Source organism: Ixodes scapularis, unplaced genomic scaffold (genome assembly GCF_016920785.2).
Source record: "Ixodes scapularis isolate PalLabHiFi unplaced genomic scaffold, ASM1692078v2 PGA_scaffold5__190_contigs__length_132052651, whole genome shotgun sequence".
NCBI lineage: Eukaryota > Metazoa > Arthropoda > Arachnida > Ixodida > Ixodidae > Ixodes > Ixodes scapularis.
The window spans coordinates 61,109,107-61,123,688 of NW_024609880.1; the positions used below are offsets into that span (position 1 = coordinate 61,109,107).

General features: G+C 44.5%; 1 non-coding gene across 1 annotated transcript; it reads left to right on the forward strand.

The window, feature by feature from the left end:
* The first annotated feature begins 401 nt into the window (after positions 1-401).
* Positions 402-483, forward strand: Trnas-gcu. The gene has a single exon. It is a non-coding gene; the product is annotated as a tRNA-Ser (tRNA).
* The last annotated feature ends 14,099 nt before the right edge of the window (positions 484-14,582 follow it).

Consider the following 14,582-nt stretch of genomic DNA (forward strand, 5'->3'; position numbering starts at 1 on the left):
CGGCGGCGCCCAAGGGATACCAAGGGCACCGCCCCCCCCAAGTCAAAAGCAAGTTGATACGCCACTGATTACGCGCCGGTGCTCTTTTTCGGAGCATGAATAGTACAGGAAAGCGCTACGGCTATTCAAACGTTGGCTATAATACCTTTAACTTGAGAAGAAACCAAAACGTTCCGAATTTTCGCATTCGTTGTTTTTCATTTTATTTCCTCGTTGAATACGATAGTGGAACAGAGCAGTCGTGCGGTCGCTGCGCGTCGCTTTCACAGGCCGCAAACGGACGCGGCGCTTCGCCAGTCCCGTCAAAGATGGCGTCGGAAGGAAGGTTGGCGCCACGTCCGATAGATGGCGGGCGAATCTGAATAAAGTCTATTAGAGACGCAGCAAAGTTGGAGGCGTCTGGCGAGGTGGCCGAGAGGTTAAGGCGATGGACTGCTAATCCATTGGGCTCTGCCCGCGTGGGTTCGAATCCCATCCTCGTCGATTTTATTTTTTTTTTTTTTTTTTCGTTTGCTGTAAATTTTACGCAAGAAATGTACATACGATGATTATACTTTCCTGTTTCATTTATTTGCCAGCAGACTATCTTCTGCCCTCTTATAACCTTCCCAGTAGTAGTTTCGTGGTCGGTTCTTGTTGTAGTTGTTGTTGTTGTTGTTTTTTGTTTGTTTTTACGGGTTTTGTTATTGCTCTGTTATTTCTCAAGCTCAGAGCCGTGCAGCTTTTGCTATATTTTTACCAGCTGCTTGGCAGTTACAACTAACCATTCGGTTCAAAGGGGTACAGAAATGAAAATCAAAATGCACGGAAACCTTTCCGAAATGGGTAGAATATGACCTATGATATCTGGAAATGACAATCGCTCGTTCTTATCTTCAGCGGATGGCTCTATATATTCCTCGTTTCAAGCATCCGATTCTAGCGAGCGCTTCGAAGTCGGCCATCGAGGCGTGCGATGCGTCATGTGAACTCCGTCGCCATCGTGACGTCAGCCTCCTCAGCACAGCCAAAGGCTGGCGTGATTGTGAGCGCCGCCACGCGGTGTATTTTGCGTGTTACAATCTCGCGTTTCGGAGTGACGGAGGACTGCAGAGCTGCATGACGACCGTCGTGACGTATTTATTTCGGCCCCTGTAATTCTCGGTGTGTTACGCCATGATCTATGAGCCCGAGAGCGACCAGGATTTCGCCCAAGGGGACTCGGAAGATATCAGCGAGGACGAATATAGTCACTCTCGCACATGGTGGCGGACAGGCGATTATGGCTAGAATTGTTCGAAACATCCTACAGACCGACCATCCTCCCGAAAAAATCTGAAGGGGGTCGGGGTCGCCAAGAGATGCCTCGCATTCAATAATGATCGACCGAATAGGAGGTGTGCGCTATTAGGTGTTTTAAAAGGAGCGTGCTCACTTACCAGTTGGCTTCCCTTTTCGTGCGGTTCGCTGAGCTCTTCTAATTTTTTTTTTTTTTTCTTGGAAAAAATACTCGGCACAACCCCTGGTAGAAACCGAATATTCTTGGAAGGAAGACCCAGACTCCTGAAGACAGTGGGTCACCTTTCATAGTCCTCGTCGCAAAAATGGGCGCCGTACAGGCGATCGGCTTTCACCGGCGCCCGAGAGACGACGGACGCGCGAGACGGATCAACACGTTTCGGAATTTCTCATTTTCGGGAAACCCGTGGGTGGGCGTTTCGCAGTTCAGCGCGCTGTTGCCGCAGCCCTCTACCGCGCAATAGCGCGGCATTCTGAAGGCAAACGTAACGTATAAACACAGTAACTACTTGGCGGTACCAAAACAAAACGCGCGCCGCGCGAAGTATCGCGATTGCGTCATTTCGTTCACGGCTAGGGTATCTATATGATTACGGTGTAATGTCGAGAGTGTCGGCACTGCGGGAGGAGCTACACGTTACGATGCACCATCAAAGCTTCGGCCCCCAATTACCAAGTGCAAGTGGGAAATCGCTTTTTTTTTATTTAATTTTTTTGCTTTTACAAACGAGAAATTGATGTTGTTCGGGTGCTGCTGCAACGTGGTATATACCCGAGCAACAAAATGAGTCCTAAAATTTCGTTTCCGTACACCTTTAATATTGCATAAGTAGATATCTGCTTCATGCTCCATACATAATCTCCAAAAAACGGTACCCCCAAAAAAAAAAATGTGGAGCTACTCCTAGATTGTGACCTTTTAAGTCAGCGTTTCTTGCTTCGTGATTGGATCTTCGGAGTTCTTATGGGCTAAAGCCACAACCTTACTGGCTACTGAGTGGTAAAATCAACCGTGCAAGCCAGCAAACTCTAGTATATGCATTTATATCTACGTGAACGCCAGAACCTCCCCCTGAGCGGTCGGACCTTTGAGCAGTCGGAAAGCAAAAATATCATTGGGTAAACAAGATTCGTTAGGTACGCTGCTTCACGAACCCTGTACTGCGATAAGCAATCTCAAGGACCTCCTTTTCTTTTTTTTTTCTTGTCCCGAAGAAAACAACCATAGAACGCAGACCTTATGTGATGGAGTTCTAAGACGCAAAAACGACGTTTTACTAACTAATTAATACCATAAATGTTATTAATGGAAGAAAAAGCACAAAAGAAGCACACCTCATTATTAGCTAATTTTTTACAATGGTGTGTGGTCAATGCCCATTTCCAGAAATAAATTTGAAATTATCTTAAGGAACACTTTTGAGCTACTGTGAATTCCAAGGATATTGCAGTTTAACGCAAAAAAACTACTTTGTTTATTTTTGTAATTTTAAAGAAAAAAAATGTTAAGCTACTGAAAGTCGATATAAAATGCATTTCCAAAGCCTTGATCTTTTTTACCTGAAATTTATAAGCTATGGATATGCCTGCCGGGAGATCAAATAGCTTAAGTAAAATATTTTGTTCTTCAACTAATGCACACTTTTTTTTTTCTTATTTGGACCTGGCAACACTTAGAATCCTTTAAAATATCAACACCAGCCCAACTCGTTTTTTTGCGTCTAATTAGTTGGATTATTAGAGAGATCGGCAACGCCAAGATGCCGGCGTCTACAGTTTTCTATCCTTATCTATTTGAGCTACCGCTTACGGCAAAGTATCGTCTAAGCCCCTTTCCTGAAATAGTACTTGCTCAGCTGCACAGATTTTTTACAGAAGGTTTACACAGTACATCTATAAAAAACATTAATGAGGTAGCCGAGAAATTAGCAGGGACCGACGTGTTGGGCGAGGAGTTATCACTCGGCCTTCGAACAGTATGGACGTTCGATGGCTCCTCCCGCCGAGAAACAATAACGGTCGCCACCGACCCTGGTGATTCAGCTTTTTGTATTCCTTCGGATTACCAGATCTGTTCCCGACGTTGCCGGCGGAAGACAAGGAGGTGTGCCAGGTCCGTCTTCACTGCGACGTTAATGCCAGGTCTCTGCGGATGAGTGACTTCAAGGACCCCTTGAAAAAGGTTGGCGTACTCAGGTATCTTGCAGGGCTGCGCGTGTGCCAGATGGGCCATGTGTGGGTCTGCAACTGGAAGAGCGCTGCTGCTTAAAAAAAAAAAATTGCTAAAATTAGGCCGGCTGACCATGAGGGGAAACTGTGCATTTCTCTGGACTCACCGCAGGCAGGAAGTGCGCGTCAAGTTTCATACGGTACCATTCGACGGTCCCCAAAGAAGCTCTTCGAAAAGCTTTAGAAGGTTTCGAGAGCTTCAGCGAAATTACCAGGAAAAAAATTGAAAGACGTTTACAAATCTCTGTAATGCCGAATCGGAGCGCAGCTCCAATTCGGCTTTACACCCGTTTGCATTATTCCCAAAATACAACGCGCGCAGTTACGCCGACGCCGACGGCGACGCCGCTCAAGCTGGAAACGGGCACCTAAGAGCTGCGCTCCAAAATGGCGTGTGGGAGGGTTCGAGAACGTCGAGTCCACAACGAAAGTTGCCCAGCTAGCTCTCAAAAAAGAAAAAGTGACGCCGGATTATCCACCTCATCAGATGCGGCGGAACAGGGCACGCTCCTGGTTTGTTTTACCCGGGCAGGCACCCCTTTGCCTGCGGTGTCATCGGCCAGGCCACATTAGGCAATAATGTCGTGTGCCCAAGTGTGGACAGTTTGGTGGTTTCCGTCACGTGGCACGGGAGCGTGCGCGCTCGTACGCTAATAGTGTGATCAGCCGAGTCAATGATGAGAGTCACGACTTCGTCATGGATGAGGCGGAAGCGAAGGCTGGGACTTTGACGCCGGAGCAGCCCAGGACAGTCACAAGTACGGAGGCGAACACGGATCTGCTGGCGCCAGCGTTGAGGCCGCGCCGGCCAAAGAACCGGAGCCTACCGGTGTGTCCCCCGAGTCCTCAACAAGAACAAGCAGGCGGTGGTGTCGACCACACCCTCGTTAGAGGCGACAACCTTGATGGCGGGCGACGTCGACACTGTAGCTGGGACAGAGAAAGCTAGCCAGGTTATGGGACAAGACTCCTCAAGCGCCAGAAGAACGCTAGCGGAGGTGAACTAGGCCTCAGAAGCACCGAAGCTACTGCGCGCAGAGATCGGGAAAATGTTAAAGGAAAAGGGCTTCTTCGCCAGCAGACCGCGGTCCTCCTCGTTGACACGCGACGGACAACCCTCGCAGTAAGCACTCGGCCCGTGCGGTGTGCTTAGGTGCCATAGTGCGACAAATAAGCACTTTGAGGCAGCACTGATAACACAATTGATGGTACTCCTTATGTCCGGCCTTCGAGTAGGAACTTTGATTGTTAAGGCCCGTTCACACTCTTGCGACCGAGTACGACTGAGAGAGACGAGATCTCTTACAACTTCTTAAATGTTTCTAGAATGAGGGAACACACTGACATTGTGGCGCCATCTATGCGGTGACCCTAGAACTGCATTTCACAAAAGCGAAAGTTTTGCGGGATTTCCGAGGTCAAATGTGCGTAATACCCATAGAAAGGCTCGTTTATAACATTGACAAAAGCTTTTCGAGCCAAAAAAGAAAGGATATTGCGCGAGAAATAAAAACAAAAATATGCCGGACCGCCGAGTTTACACTGCTTCCCAATAGATGGCGCCAGTGTGTTCTCTGGTCTAAGAAGTTTTAAGGAACCCAGGTTTAAGAGGTCGCAAGCAGTCGCAAGAGTGTGAACGGGCCTTTATGGGGATAGCTGCTCGCCGCAGGCAGTAACAACTCAGCCGGCTACTAACTGAAGACGGCCTGGACGCTTTAACGGTTCAGGAAACCAAACTAGAAAGTCCGACCGACCTCATGGTGCAACTTTTAAGTCGCGCTATATTGTGTGTTAGCCACACTCTTGGCAGGTCCTGGGGATACTGTTTATCTTTGAACAAATTGAACGGTATCACAGAGGAAAGGGTCATCTAGTGTGAATCAAAAAAGTTTGTTCTTTGTAATTTTATTTATTCAAATTTAAAGTGGAAGATAATTTTAGCATATATGTCAAATGTAAAACAAAAACGATATTTATTTTAGGAAGCTATTTTAGGCTATATTGTGGACGCTAGAGTTAGCAAGCTGCTAGGAGATTACAACTGCGCATGTACCCCTGAAGACTACTCCAGCATAAAACAAAATTAGGATAGGACCGGCGAACATTTAAATCAAATTATTAAAAACGGCAAACTTGAATATTTAGAGCAATGCTTGTCATCGGTAAACCACCCATTTTCACGTATCACCAAGGAAGTAGTCATCCAAGGCTCGATAGAGCCTATGTGTCGCTGTTGATCGTGCGTAAATGTAGCGACTATCATGTCCGCTACGTGTAGTTCAGTGACAATAGTTTAGCCAAGCTTTTGGTGAGTCTCGCGAAAACAGTGCGAAGTTGTCGTGGGAACTGTAGAAACTGAACGTTAAACTCATTTAGGATGAAGAACTATATGAAAGGGTGTGCACTGAACTAGAAAAGTTGCAACACGGGACGGAGTTAGAAAGGGTGTGTAGAGTGGGGAATATGCAAACAAAAAAAAAACGAGTTTAAAACAGACGTGTTTGAAAAGGCTTGTTAGTCAAAGCGCGATTTAAAGGAGAAGGAAACGAATTTCAGCAGTGTCTATACACAGGCTTCATGAAGAACAAACGATGCCTGGCGTTTTGAAACACGACCTAAGCAGCATTAGGGCAAAACTTAAAAAAAAAAAAAAAAACGGCGAACAACCTTATAGAGGCGCAATTGCACGAGCCCAGGCAGAGAAGTTAAATGTTCAAAAAATACCGACCAAGCGGACACGTGCTAGAAAAAAGAATACGCCAGTGTAAACCGAACCACAGAAGTAGAATACGGTGGCACAGTGACATACGAGACAATGCGATACGATACGATACTAATTTATTTTTCACCACAGATACATGCGGTGATTGGCAGACCGGAGAAAAAAGCTGCAGAAATGCAGCTTGACTAAGCTTTGGTCCCCCCATTCAGCAGCTACGACAGAGCACAGGAAAATCTATTTACAAAGTTTGCGAGTCTGACATAAAATGGACAACGTACAAGGCTAAATGAACAGTTTAGGATAATGCTTTTGGACAGATGTAAAACATCAATATTTCTATCAAAATAGCTATTCAATAAAACTGGCAAAGTGTAACTTATTCTCTGTTTACCATAATTGGTCCTACACTTCGGAATCTGCCAAGGCTGGTGATGTCTACATGAATAAAAGGCAGATTTTTCTTTTAAATCAGAAAGTTTAAGAACTACATCTGAGCGCCCAAATGCCGCATACTTATGCGCGATGGCTAATGGATAATCATAGACCTGTTGTACATTAAGAATTTCGAATGATTTAAACAATGACTATATTGGATGTATGTAGGGGACATTTGCAATTATTATAATAACCTTTTTCTGCAGTAAATGCAGTGTGTTTAAATTCGAGAAAGATGTATTTCCCCCCATTAGATTACAATACTACAGATGAGAATAAAATAAGGAAGTATATAGAACCCTCTTTTCACTTGTTGGAAGAATATGTCTGTGTTTATTCATAATTCCCACGATTTTTCCCCGTTTAGCCCAGAGATATTTAACATGAGTAGTCCCAAGCATGTTTTTCGAGAAAACAATTCCCAGCGTTTTAACACTCCTTACAATTGCAATACTTAAAAAACCAAAATTAAGAGGATCGACAAGTCCATTACTCTAACCTCGTGGGCGGAACATCACGGCTTTTCTTTTGGATACATTAATATGCAAACAGTTTATCGCTGCCCAAGTTCTCAACTTTAAAAGAAACGCATTAGCTTTATGCCTCAGACCCGCTTCGCATATGTCTAAAAATATATACTTGTATCATCTGCATAGACTATATATTTACATCCTGAGTCTATGTTCACTATGTCGTTAACACACAATAAAAAAAAAAAGTTGTCCCAGGATACTCTCTTGCGGTACTCCTGATAAAATGCTTAAAAGGGTTGAGCGTTGGTCATTGATTCGAACAGACTGAGAGCGATATTTCAGATATTATTCAATTAACGCAAGTGGGAGATCACGAATACCATAAACAAACAACTTTTCTGGTAAAATCGTGTGGTTAATACAGTAAAAAGCTTTACTAAAGTCTAAAATATTCCAAGCGTTAATTTTTTTTCATCAAAGTTTCTGAGTGTTTCTTCTTTTTGAAATAATACCGCTGTTTCTGTTGATCGTTTTCTCCTGAAGCCAAATTGACATTCTGTTATAAGGTAGTGTTTATCACAAAAATTTACTAAATTCGAGAGTGAACTATTTTTTAACACCTTTGAAAACACTCGTAGAATGGGGATAGGTCGGTAATTTCCTAATTCGTTTTTGTTTCCGCTTTTAAACAGCGCTAAAAGTTTCGCAATTTGCATCTTTTTTGGGGAATGTACCGGATGACACGGCGAAATTCTAAGTAATCGTTTGGCATAGGGCAATAATATCGATCAGATATTTTACAGGTAGAATTTGTAAATTACCCGCATCACGACAGCGACTGTTGCTAAGACTCATGGCAGAGGAATAGACCTCAGCGCCGTCAGTAGGGGAAAAAAGTGATTGTCGTGTTGATAGAACACTTTTTGACGCATTAGAGTTATAAGACCTACTACGTATGTTCACGAAGCAGATATTAAATTCGTTCGCCAGGTGCTGGCCACTAAAGACTTCTCCGTTCCGTTCTAGGCTACCAAGCTTATTTGAGGTATATGACGTATTAAAAGCACTCTTTAAACGTTTCCACAATTGATCGGCCTTTCTCAGGCACTCAGCACCGAACAAACTAAAGTAATACATCTTTTTTGCTTTTCATTCTGTGGGTAATTTATTTCTGTACTTTCTAAACTCTTCTAATACAATTTTATTTTGAGTTGTAAGAAATAAATGATAAAGCTAATATTTCTTGCGTGTTTTTTTTTTAGGAGTGTTGAAGTCCCATTTAAGGTTTTCTTCCCTTTCTTGCGAGCTTTACGGCATTGACCGGAACGTGGTCGGAATATGCCTCTTTAAACTTTTCAATAAACATGTTACACGCACAATCAACTTCAGCACTGCCGAGTATATCCTCCCAATCCGTGTTAACTAACCTCTGGCTAAACATATACAGTGTGGCTAGTGTGAGGTCCTGAAAGGTTATTGTAGTTGTTTCATGTTTGCGTGGTTCTCGTATTGTGTCAGCTAACATACATATGGGCAAATGGTTAATAATGTCTGAACTTATTACGCCAGCCTTGACCTTTTCCTTGTCATAAGGAGTAACAAATAAATCAATTAACGAAGATGTGGTCAGCGTAATGCAAGTGGAATGCGTAATATCATTGAAAAAGTTATTTACCGTTAATGATAACAACAGGTCAGTAACGCTTGTGGTATCTTCTACCAAATTTATATTGAAATCTCCGCCAAGAAAAAGAGAATATTTGCATTCGTTTGCATAACCCAGCAGTTTATCTAGAAACGTAAGGAATTGAGCTACATTGCCGCTTAGTGGGCGACATACAACTGAAAATATGTAAATGATTTGTTTTACGCATAATATTTCATAATCTTCTGTAACCGTTGTATACTATCCGGCAAGTTCAAAGTCATCAATCGCCACTAGCATGGCGACACCACCCCACACCCAGATAAACAATTTTTATGTAAATGTTAACATTGAGGTAAGATTTAAAAAAAAAAATCAGTTTCATCTCGTAACCAAGTTTCGGTAAGCATTATCACGTCGAATGAGCACTTAAATGATTGAAACCGACGCATAACATCGTCCGACTTAGATCTAGCTGATTTAACATTTAGGTGAAACAGTTTCAAAAGCTACCACATAGTTATACCTGCGTCCTTACAGACATCTTGTGGTAGAAACAAATCGGTTACTGCCATGCTTGAGTACCCCCTAATGTATAAACCAAATCAAATCTCAATCGTGCTGTTTCTACCTAGCAGATCTTAAGAAGATCGTCGCTTTGTTCGCTTGATATTAAATGCGCGTTTTCTGCTTTACGGGCTAAAAGTTTGCCATTTCGTACCCACACGAATTTCCAGCCGACATCCCGTTTCTTAGCGATAGCCTGACCAAGCAATTTCTTCAGGGTCGGGCACAGATCACAAAGACAGGCGTGTTATGGGAAAGGCCCAAATCATCATTCGTTAATCGTTTTACTTGGGCGCTTGCAAGTACCCTGTCACGCTTTTCCCTATACGAATGAACTACACAATAATGCTTTGTTTGCCGCGTTCTCAAGTGCGGACTCGATGGCAGATTTCAACGTCCGGTTTATCAACCGGTTCGCCGATTGCCTCCCCTAGCTTACACATTGTTTCAATACGATTCTCGTTTTCGCGAGGCACTTTTCTCGCAATCCTTCGTTTTCTTCCTATAGTTCCTTGTTGACTGTTATTCCGGTTTCAATCTTTTCCTTAATATCCTCGTATTGAGCATTGATGAAGTTCATGCTGGACTTAATTTCTCGTATATCAGTACGAAGCTCACGCATTTCACTGCGGAAGTCTCTCTCTAGTGCTTCTCCTATTAATTTCCATTCAGTCTTCATTTCATCCCGTAGCTCAGTAAAAAGATGCGTGAGTTCTTTTGACAGCGTGGTAAACCACACCTTATCACACACAAAAAATGCAAGTGCAATTGCAATTGGCAGCAGCGACGGCAATTTAGCAAAAAGGCTCAAATAGTTTATATAACGATAAGAAACCAACCTGCAAAGAAGCACAGTCTTAGAAAGACGAGCCCAGTGCCGTCGCGGCTGCCAAGTGATGGGTGCTGCTACAGTTCCTCTTCTTATAATGCAGAAGCCAGGAGCGGTGCCGTGAAACAGCCAATCGTAGGTGATGCGAACATCCGAGCCGAGATCAGCAGCGGTGGAGCAGCGAAGTGAATCTTGGACAGAGGCCAGTAGACGCTGATGAGTTGCAAATGGCCGTTCACCAAGCAGTCGACGATGGCAGAAGTAGGGCCTTTAGCTCGGAACTGGTGATCGAAGCGCTCTGCAAAAGAACACAGTCTTAGAAAGACGAGCCGAGTGCCGTCGCGAGGACCTCCAAAAACAGGGTTTGACGGCTTTTTTTTTTTTTTTGCCAAATTTATTTAAATCAAGCAACGATACAACTCAAGTTTAAGAATGATCATTTTACTGTAACAGGTATATAGCATGCGATAGACGAGCTTTGCCACGGCAAATCGCCGGGACCGGACGGACTAATAGCGTTTTTTTTTTTCTTTTTTTCTTTTTTTTTTACAATAAATTTAGGCCTGAACTTATGCGGGGAGCACGTCGCCTGCTTCTTGGGCCGGAGTTGCCGCGTCGTTAGAACGACGCGGAGTTCTGATTGGCCTTGATCGAAAGAATAGTGAGCAGACCTCAATGCTAAATGCCTTAAGGTAAACCCAACTTTTTTTTTTTTTCCTTTCAATCAGCCAATAAGAGCTCGGCGTTCTGACATAATCGCTACCCCTGTGCAAGAAGCGCGACGAACTTCCGCTCCGCTTACCGTTGTTTCACTGTTTTTTTTATCAATGCTTATCAGGGTCACGCATAACCCACTTCTTTTTTTGTCTGCTTGTATTGTCCTGATACCGAAGAAATATGGCGCGGCTAATCTACGCAGCACTAGCAAGCAATTATAGACACCATCACCCTAGCAAACTTAAATGATAAAATCCTTATAAAGCAACAGCCGGGCCGCGCCAGCAGAGTGAGAGCCCACGGCTAGACCCTGTCTCGTCGTAACTTGGCCAAGGGAGAACGATAAGCCCCACATTGGGTGCAGGCGGCTTCGATATGCGCTGCGTGTACGAGCGCAACGCACATATATTGGACCATGACTCAGTGAAAAGCCTGATATCTCTTCGCAGTAAAGGCATACTCAGGTAATACGTAGTCACGTTCCGATTGGCATGCCGGGGCCGTAGCTTCCAGCGTACTGGAATGTTATACGATCACGGCTTCCTGGCCTATACAGTATTTCTTGCTTCATACACTAGGCTAAGCGGCGCCACCAAAGTAATAGCTCACGTTTAAACCAACGTTACTAGATCACGTTTCAGTTGTCAAACTCCGGCGTGGCGTGTGTACCGTTCCGTGGCTCTCCGCGAGGGGCGCGCGCGACGGAGTTTGCCCAGTTTGCTCCTGTCCGCCTGATCGTCCAGCCCGACTCATCGCCCGCTGTTTGCAGGTTTCGGTCAATCTTAACTTACCCGATCTTTCATTGCGTCGTAAACTATCTCGTCTTTGTCTCTTTCAAAAGGTTTATCATTTGAATTCTCTACTCAGTGACACCCTCTTTCTGCCACCATCGTACATTTCTTCCCGCAGCGACCATCAGTTCAAGGTTGGCGTCCCAAGCAGCCGCACCAATTTGCACTTCCACTCGTTCATTCCCAAAACCTGCACAGACTGGAACCACCTCCCCGCCTCCATCGCTTCAATCACCGACAGCGACCGTTTCAAAAGCGCCATTTGCAACCATTTTTTGTAATCTCCCTGCTGTGTTTATGTTCATGTTGTATTATTATTATTTTTTTTTGCTTCACCACTCCTCTCTGTAATGCTTCGGCCTTGAGAGTAAATAAATGAAATGAAATGAAATGTGACCAAGTTCTCATCGAGAACTTCTGGAATAGGCTGATGTGCCATGTCAGTGATGTTATAAAAAAAAGGCTGCGTTGCTTTGTGCCAGGATGCAAAAGCGGTTACGATTCCGCGGGATCTGCTTCTGCGGTTGGAAAGAAGTCTTTCTTTAGACCACAGAACGACCCTGAAGGCCTTCGGAAGTGGCAGCGTGCTATTCCGACAAAAGACAAGGAGCTTTCAAGCACTTGCTTGGTTTGTGATCTGCATTTCCGTGAGGATGACATCACGAAGAACTTCGTGCACAGCATTCGTGGTTACGTGGTAGTGATTCCACGCGACATGTGAACTCTGGAAGACAGACACCGTGCCTCGTTTGTTTCCAAATTGCCCAAAGTCCTTATCAAAACCGACATGGAAACGTAAGCTACCTACTGAGCGACCTCCCCCACAAACAAAGCTCCGGAATGGACAAGGCAAACGTAACCGACCAGACACAGACCACGACCTCGACGATTTTGACGAAAGAAGCTGTTCCACGGACGGCAGCGTGTTACCCCACGGCGCCGCACCGCTAAACGGCGAGCTTTTTCTCATGGCTCAAGCGGGCCAACGTATGCAAGGTTGGTCTACGGAAGTTATGGATGCCACAATCGTCCTGCACAGACCCGAAATAAGAAATGCTGTTCCTCGAGTTAAGAAGGCTGTGACAGTCTCAAGCAGCCTTAGCTTGTCTATCGGTACTGAGGGCCGCGTTGCGCCGTCACGCGTGTACGCAAGGGACTTGCCTGTGGAGTTAAAGTAAACTAATAGCTTGAAATGTTTTCCTGTGCACATAGAAAAGCTGAAACTTTGCAAGGGTTGTCCCATGGTGCACCGAGCGGCGTGCACCGAGCGGCCGTGCCCACAGCAAGCGGCGATGAGCGTCAGATAAAACAAAGCGATAATGGGTAAACGGGCAAACCGCGACACGCGCTCTACATGGTGAGGGAAAACTGAAAGGGACCACGTCTAGCGGCGGTTCGTGGAGGAGTTTGACAACTGGAAACTGATCTAGTAATGTTGGTTGAAACAATGCAGTCGCCACTCTCAGGCTTACCCAATGTTTCTTGCTTCAGTCACTAGATAGCGCCAAATCAAAAAGCATTGCAGGTTGCCTAAAGTTGTTAGCTAAACGGCTGCAGCATAGTGTAGTATAGGGATACGTAAAGAGTGGTCACTAAAACCCTATCGCGGCTCAGCTGTTAGGAGTCCCAACACCCGTTAATTGGCACAGTGGGGCTTCAGCATATATAGATTGCTATATGTGTACCACTAATAAATAGTTTTACATCAATTTACGTATTTCTAAACCTATCAGCAGCTTCGAACGTTTTCGAAAATATTAAACGAATGCGACCGCTGCCAAGTCTTGTGCAAGACGCACGACTTGGCAGCAGTGTTGTAGGCGTTACCGATAAAAAGTAACGAAATACGGCACTCATTACTTGTAAATAAAAGGAACGCGTTACCGTTACCGATAAAAAGTAACGCGCGATACATTTCTGTCACTTTTTTAGTTGTGAAACAACACGGTTTACTTTTTGACGGCACGGGTATGAATACGCGCCATATTTCAAGAAACATTAGGTTCATGAAGAAACTGAACATAATTACTTCATATTTTTTACGGATTCACCTAAAACGGTTTTACGGTTTCACATAACTTTACGGTTTCATCTAACGCATAAATAAAATGCAAAGGAAAAACGCGAAAAACACAAATATTCACATAAATTTCACAAAACAGAATAAAAATCGAAGTTCAATTTTTTTAAGTTTTGAGAAGAAAAGGTAGCGAGTACCTGAACTATGTTACAGGTTACTCTAAGTAACTAACGTAAGTACATTACCCGTTTGTGCTTTGAGAAAGTAACAAGTACGTTTTTATGTTATCGAAAAAAGTAACGAGTACGTTTTTATGTGATCGAAAAAAGTAACGCTTTACCGGTAGCACCTCTACTTCGAACGCGTTACAGCCATCACCGCTTGGCAGCCGCTACAAAGATAGCCAAGGAGATGGGGGAGGGGGGGGGGGGGTGGAGGAGGCGTGCTGTTGCTGTCATCGTGCGGATTTCTCGGCGTTCCTTCTTCGTGACGAAAATGAGGCGTTTACAGCGCAATTACGTAGAGAGTGCTTCGAGCGTCTCTTGAGCGGCAGCTGCATTGCCGAAAAGCTCCTTTTTGTTTCCCATAAATTCAAGCGAGCTGACACTACAAACACGAACGTGTTGTCTCAAACGGCGCTTTCACTTCACGAGCGTGCGTCCCTTACAGGTTCGTTTGAACGTTTGAAGCGTCGAGCTCACTCTCGTTGCTCTTCCTTTTGTTCGCCTTTACGGCGAAATGGACTGCACATTTCTACGGACGCCTGCGGAACAGTTATTTCTGTCATGGTTGTCTTTGTGGTCACAATAAATAATTGTGCATTGCTTAATTTTCTTGTTCGGTTGTCCCCTTATTTTCTCTGGTGAGTGAAGGGGT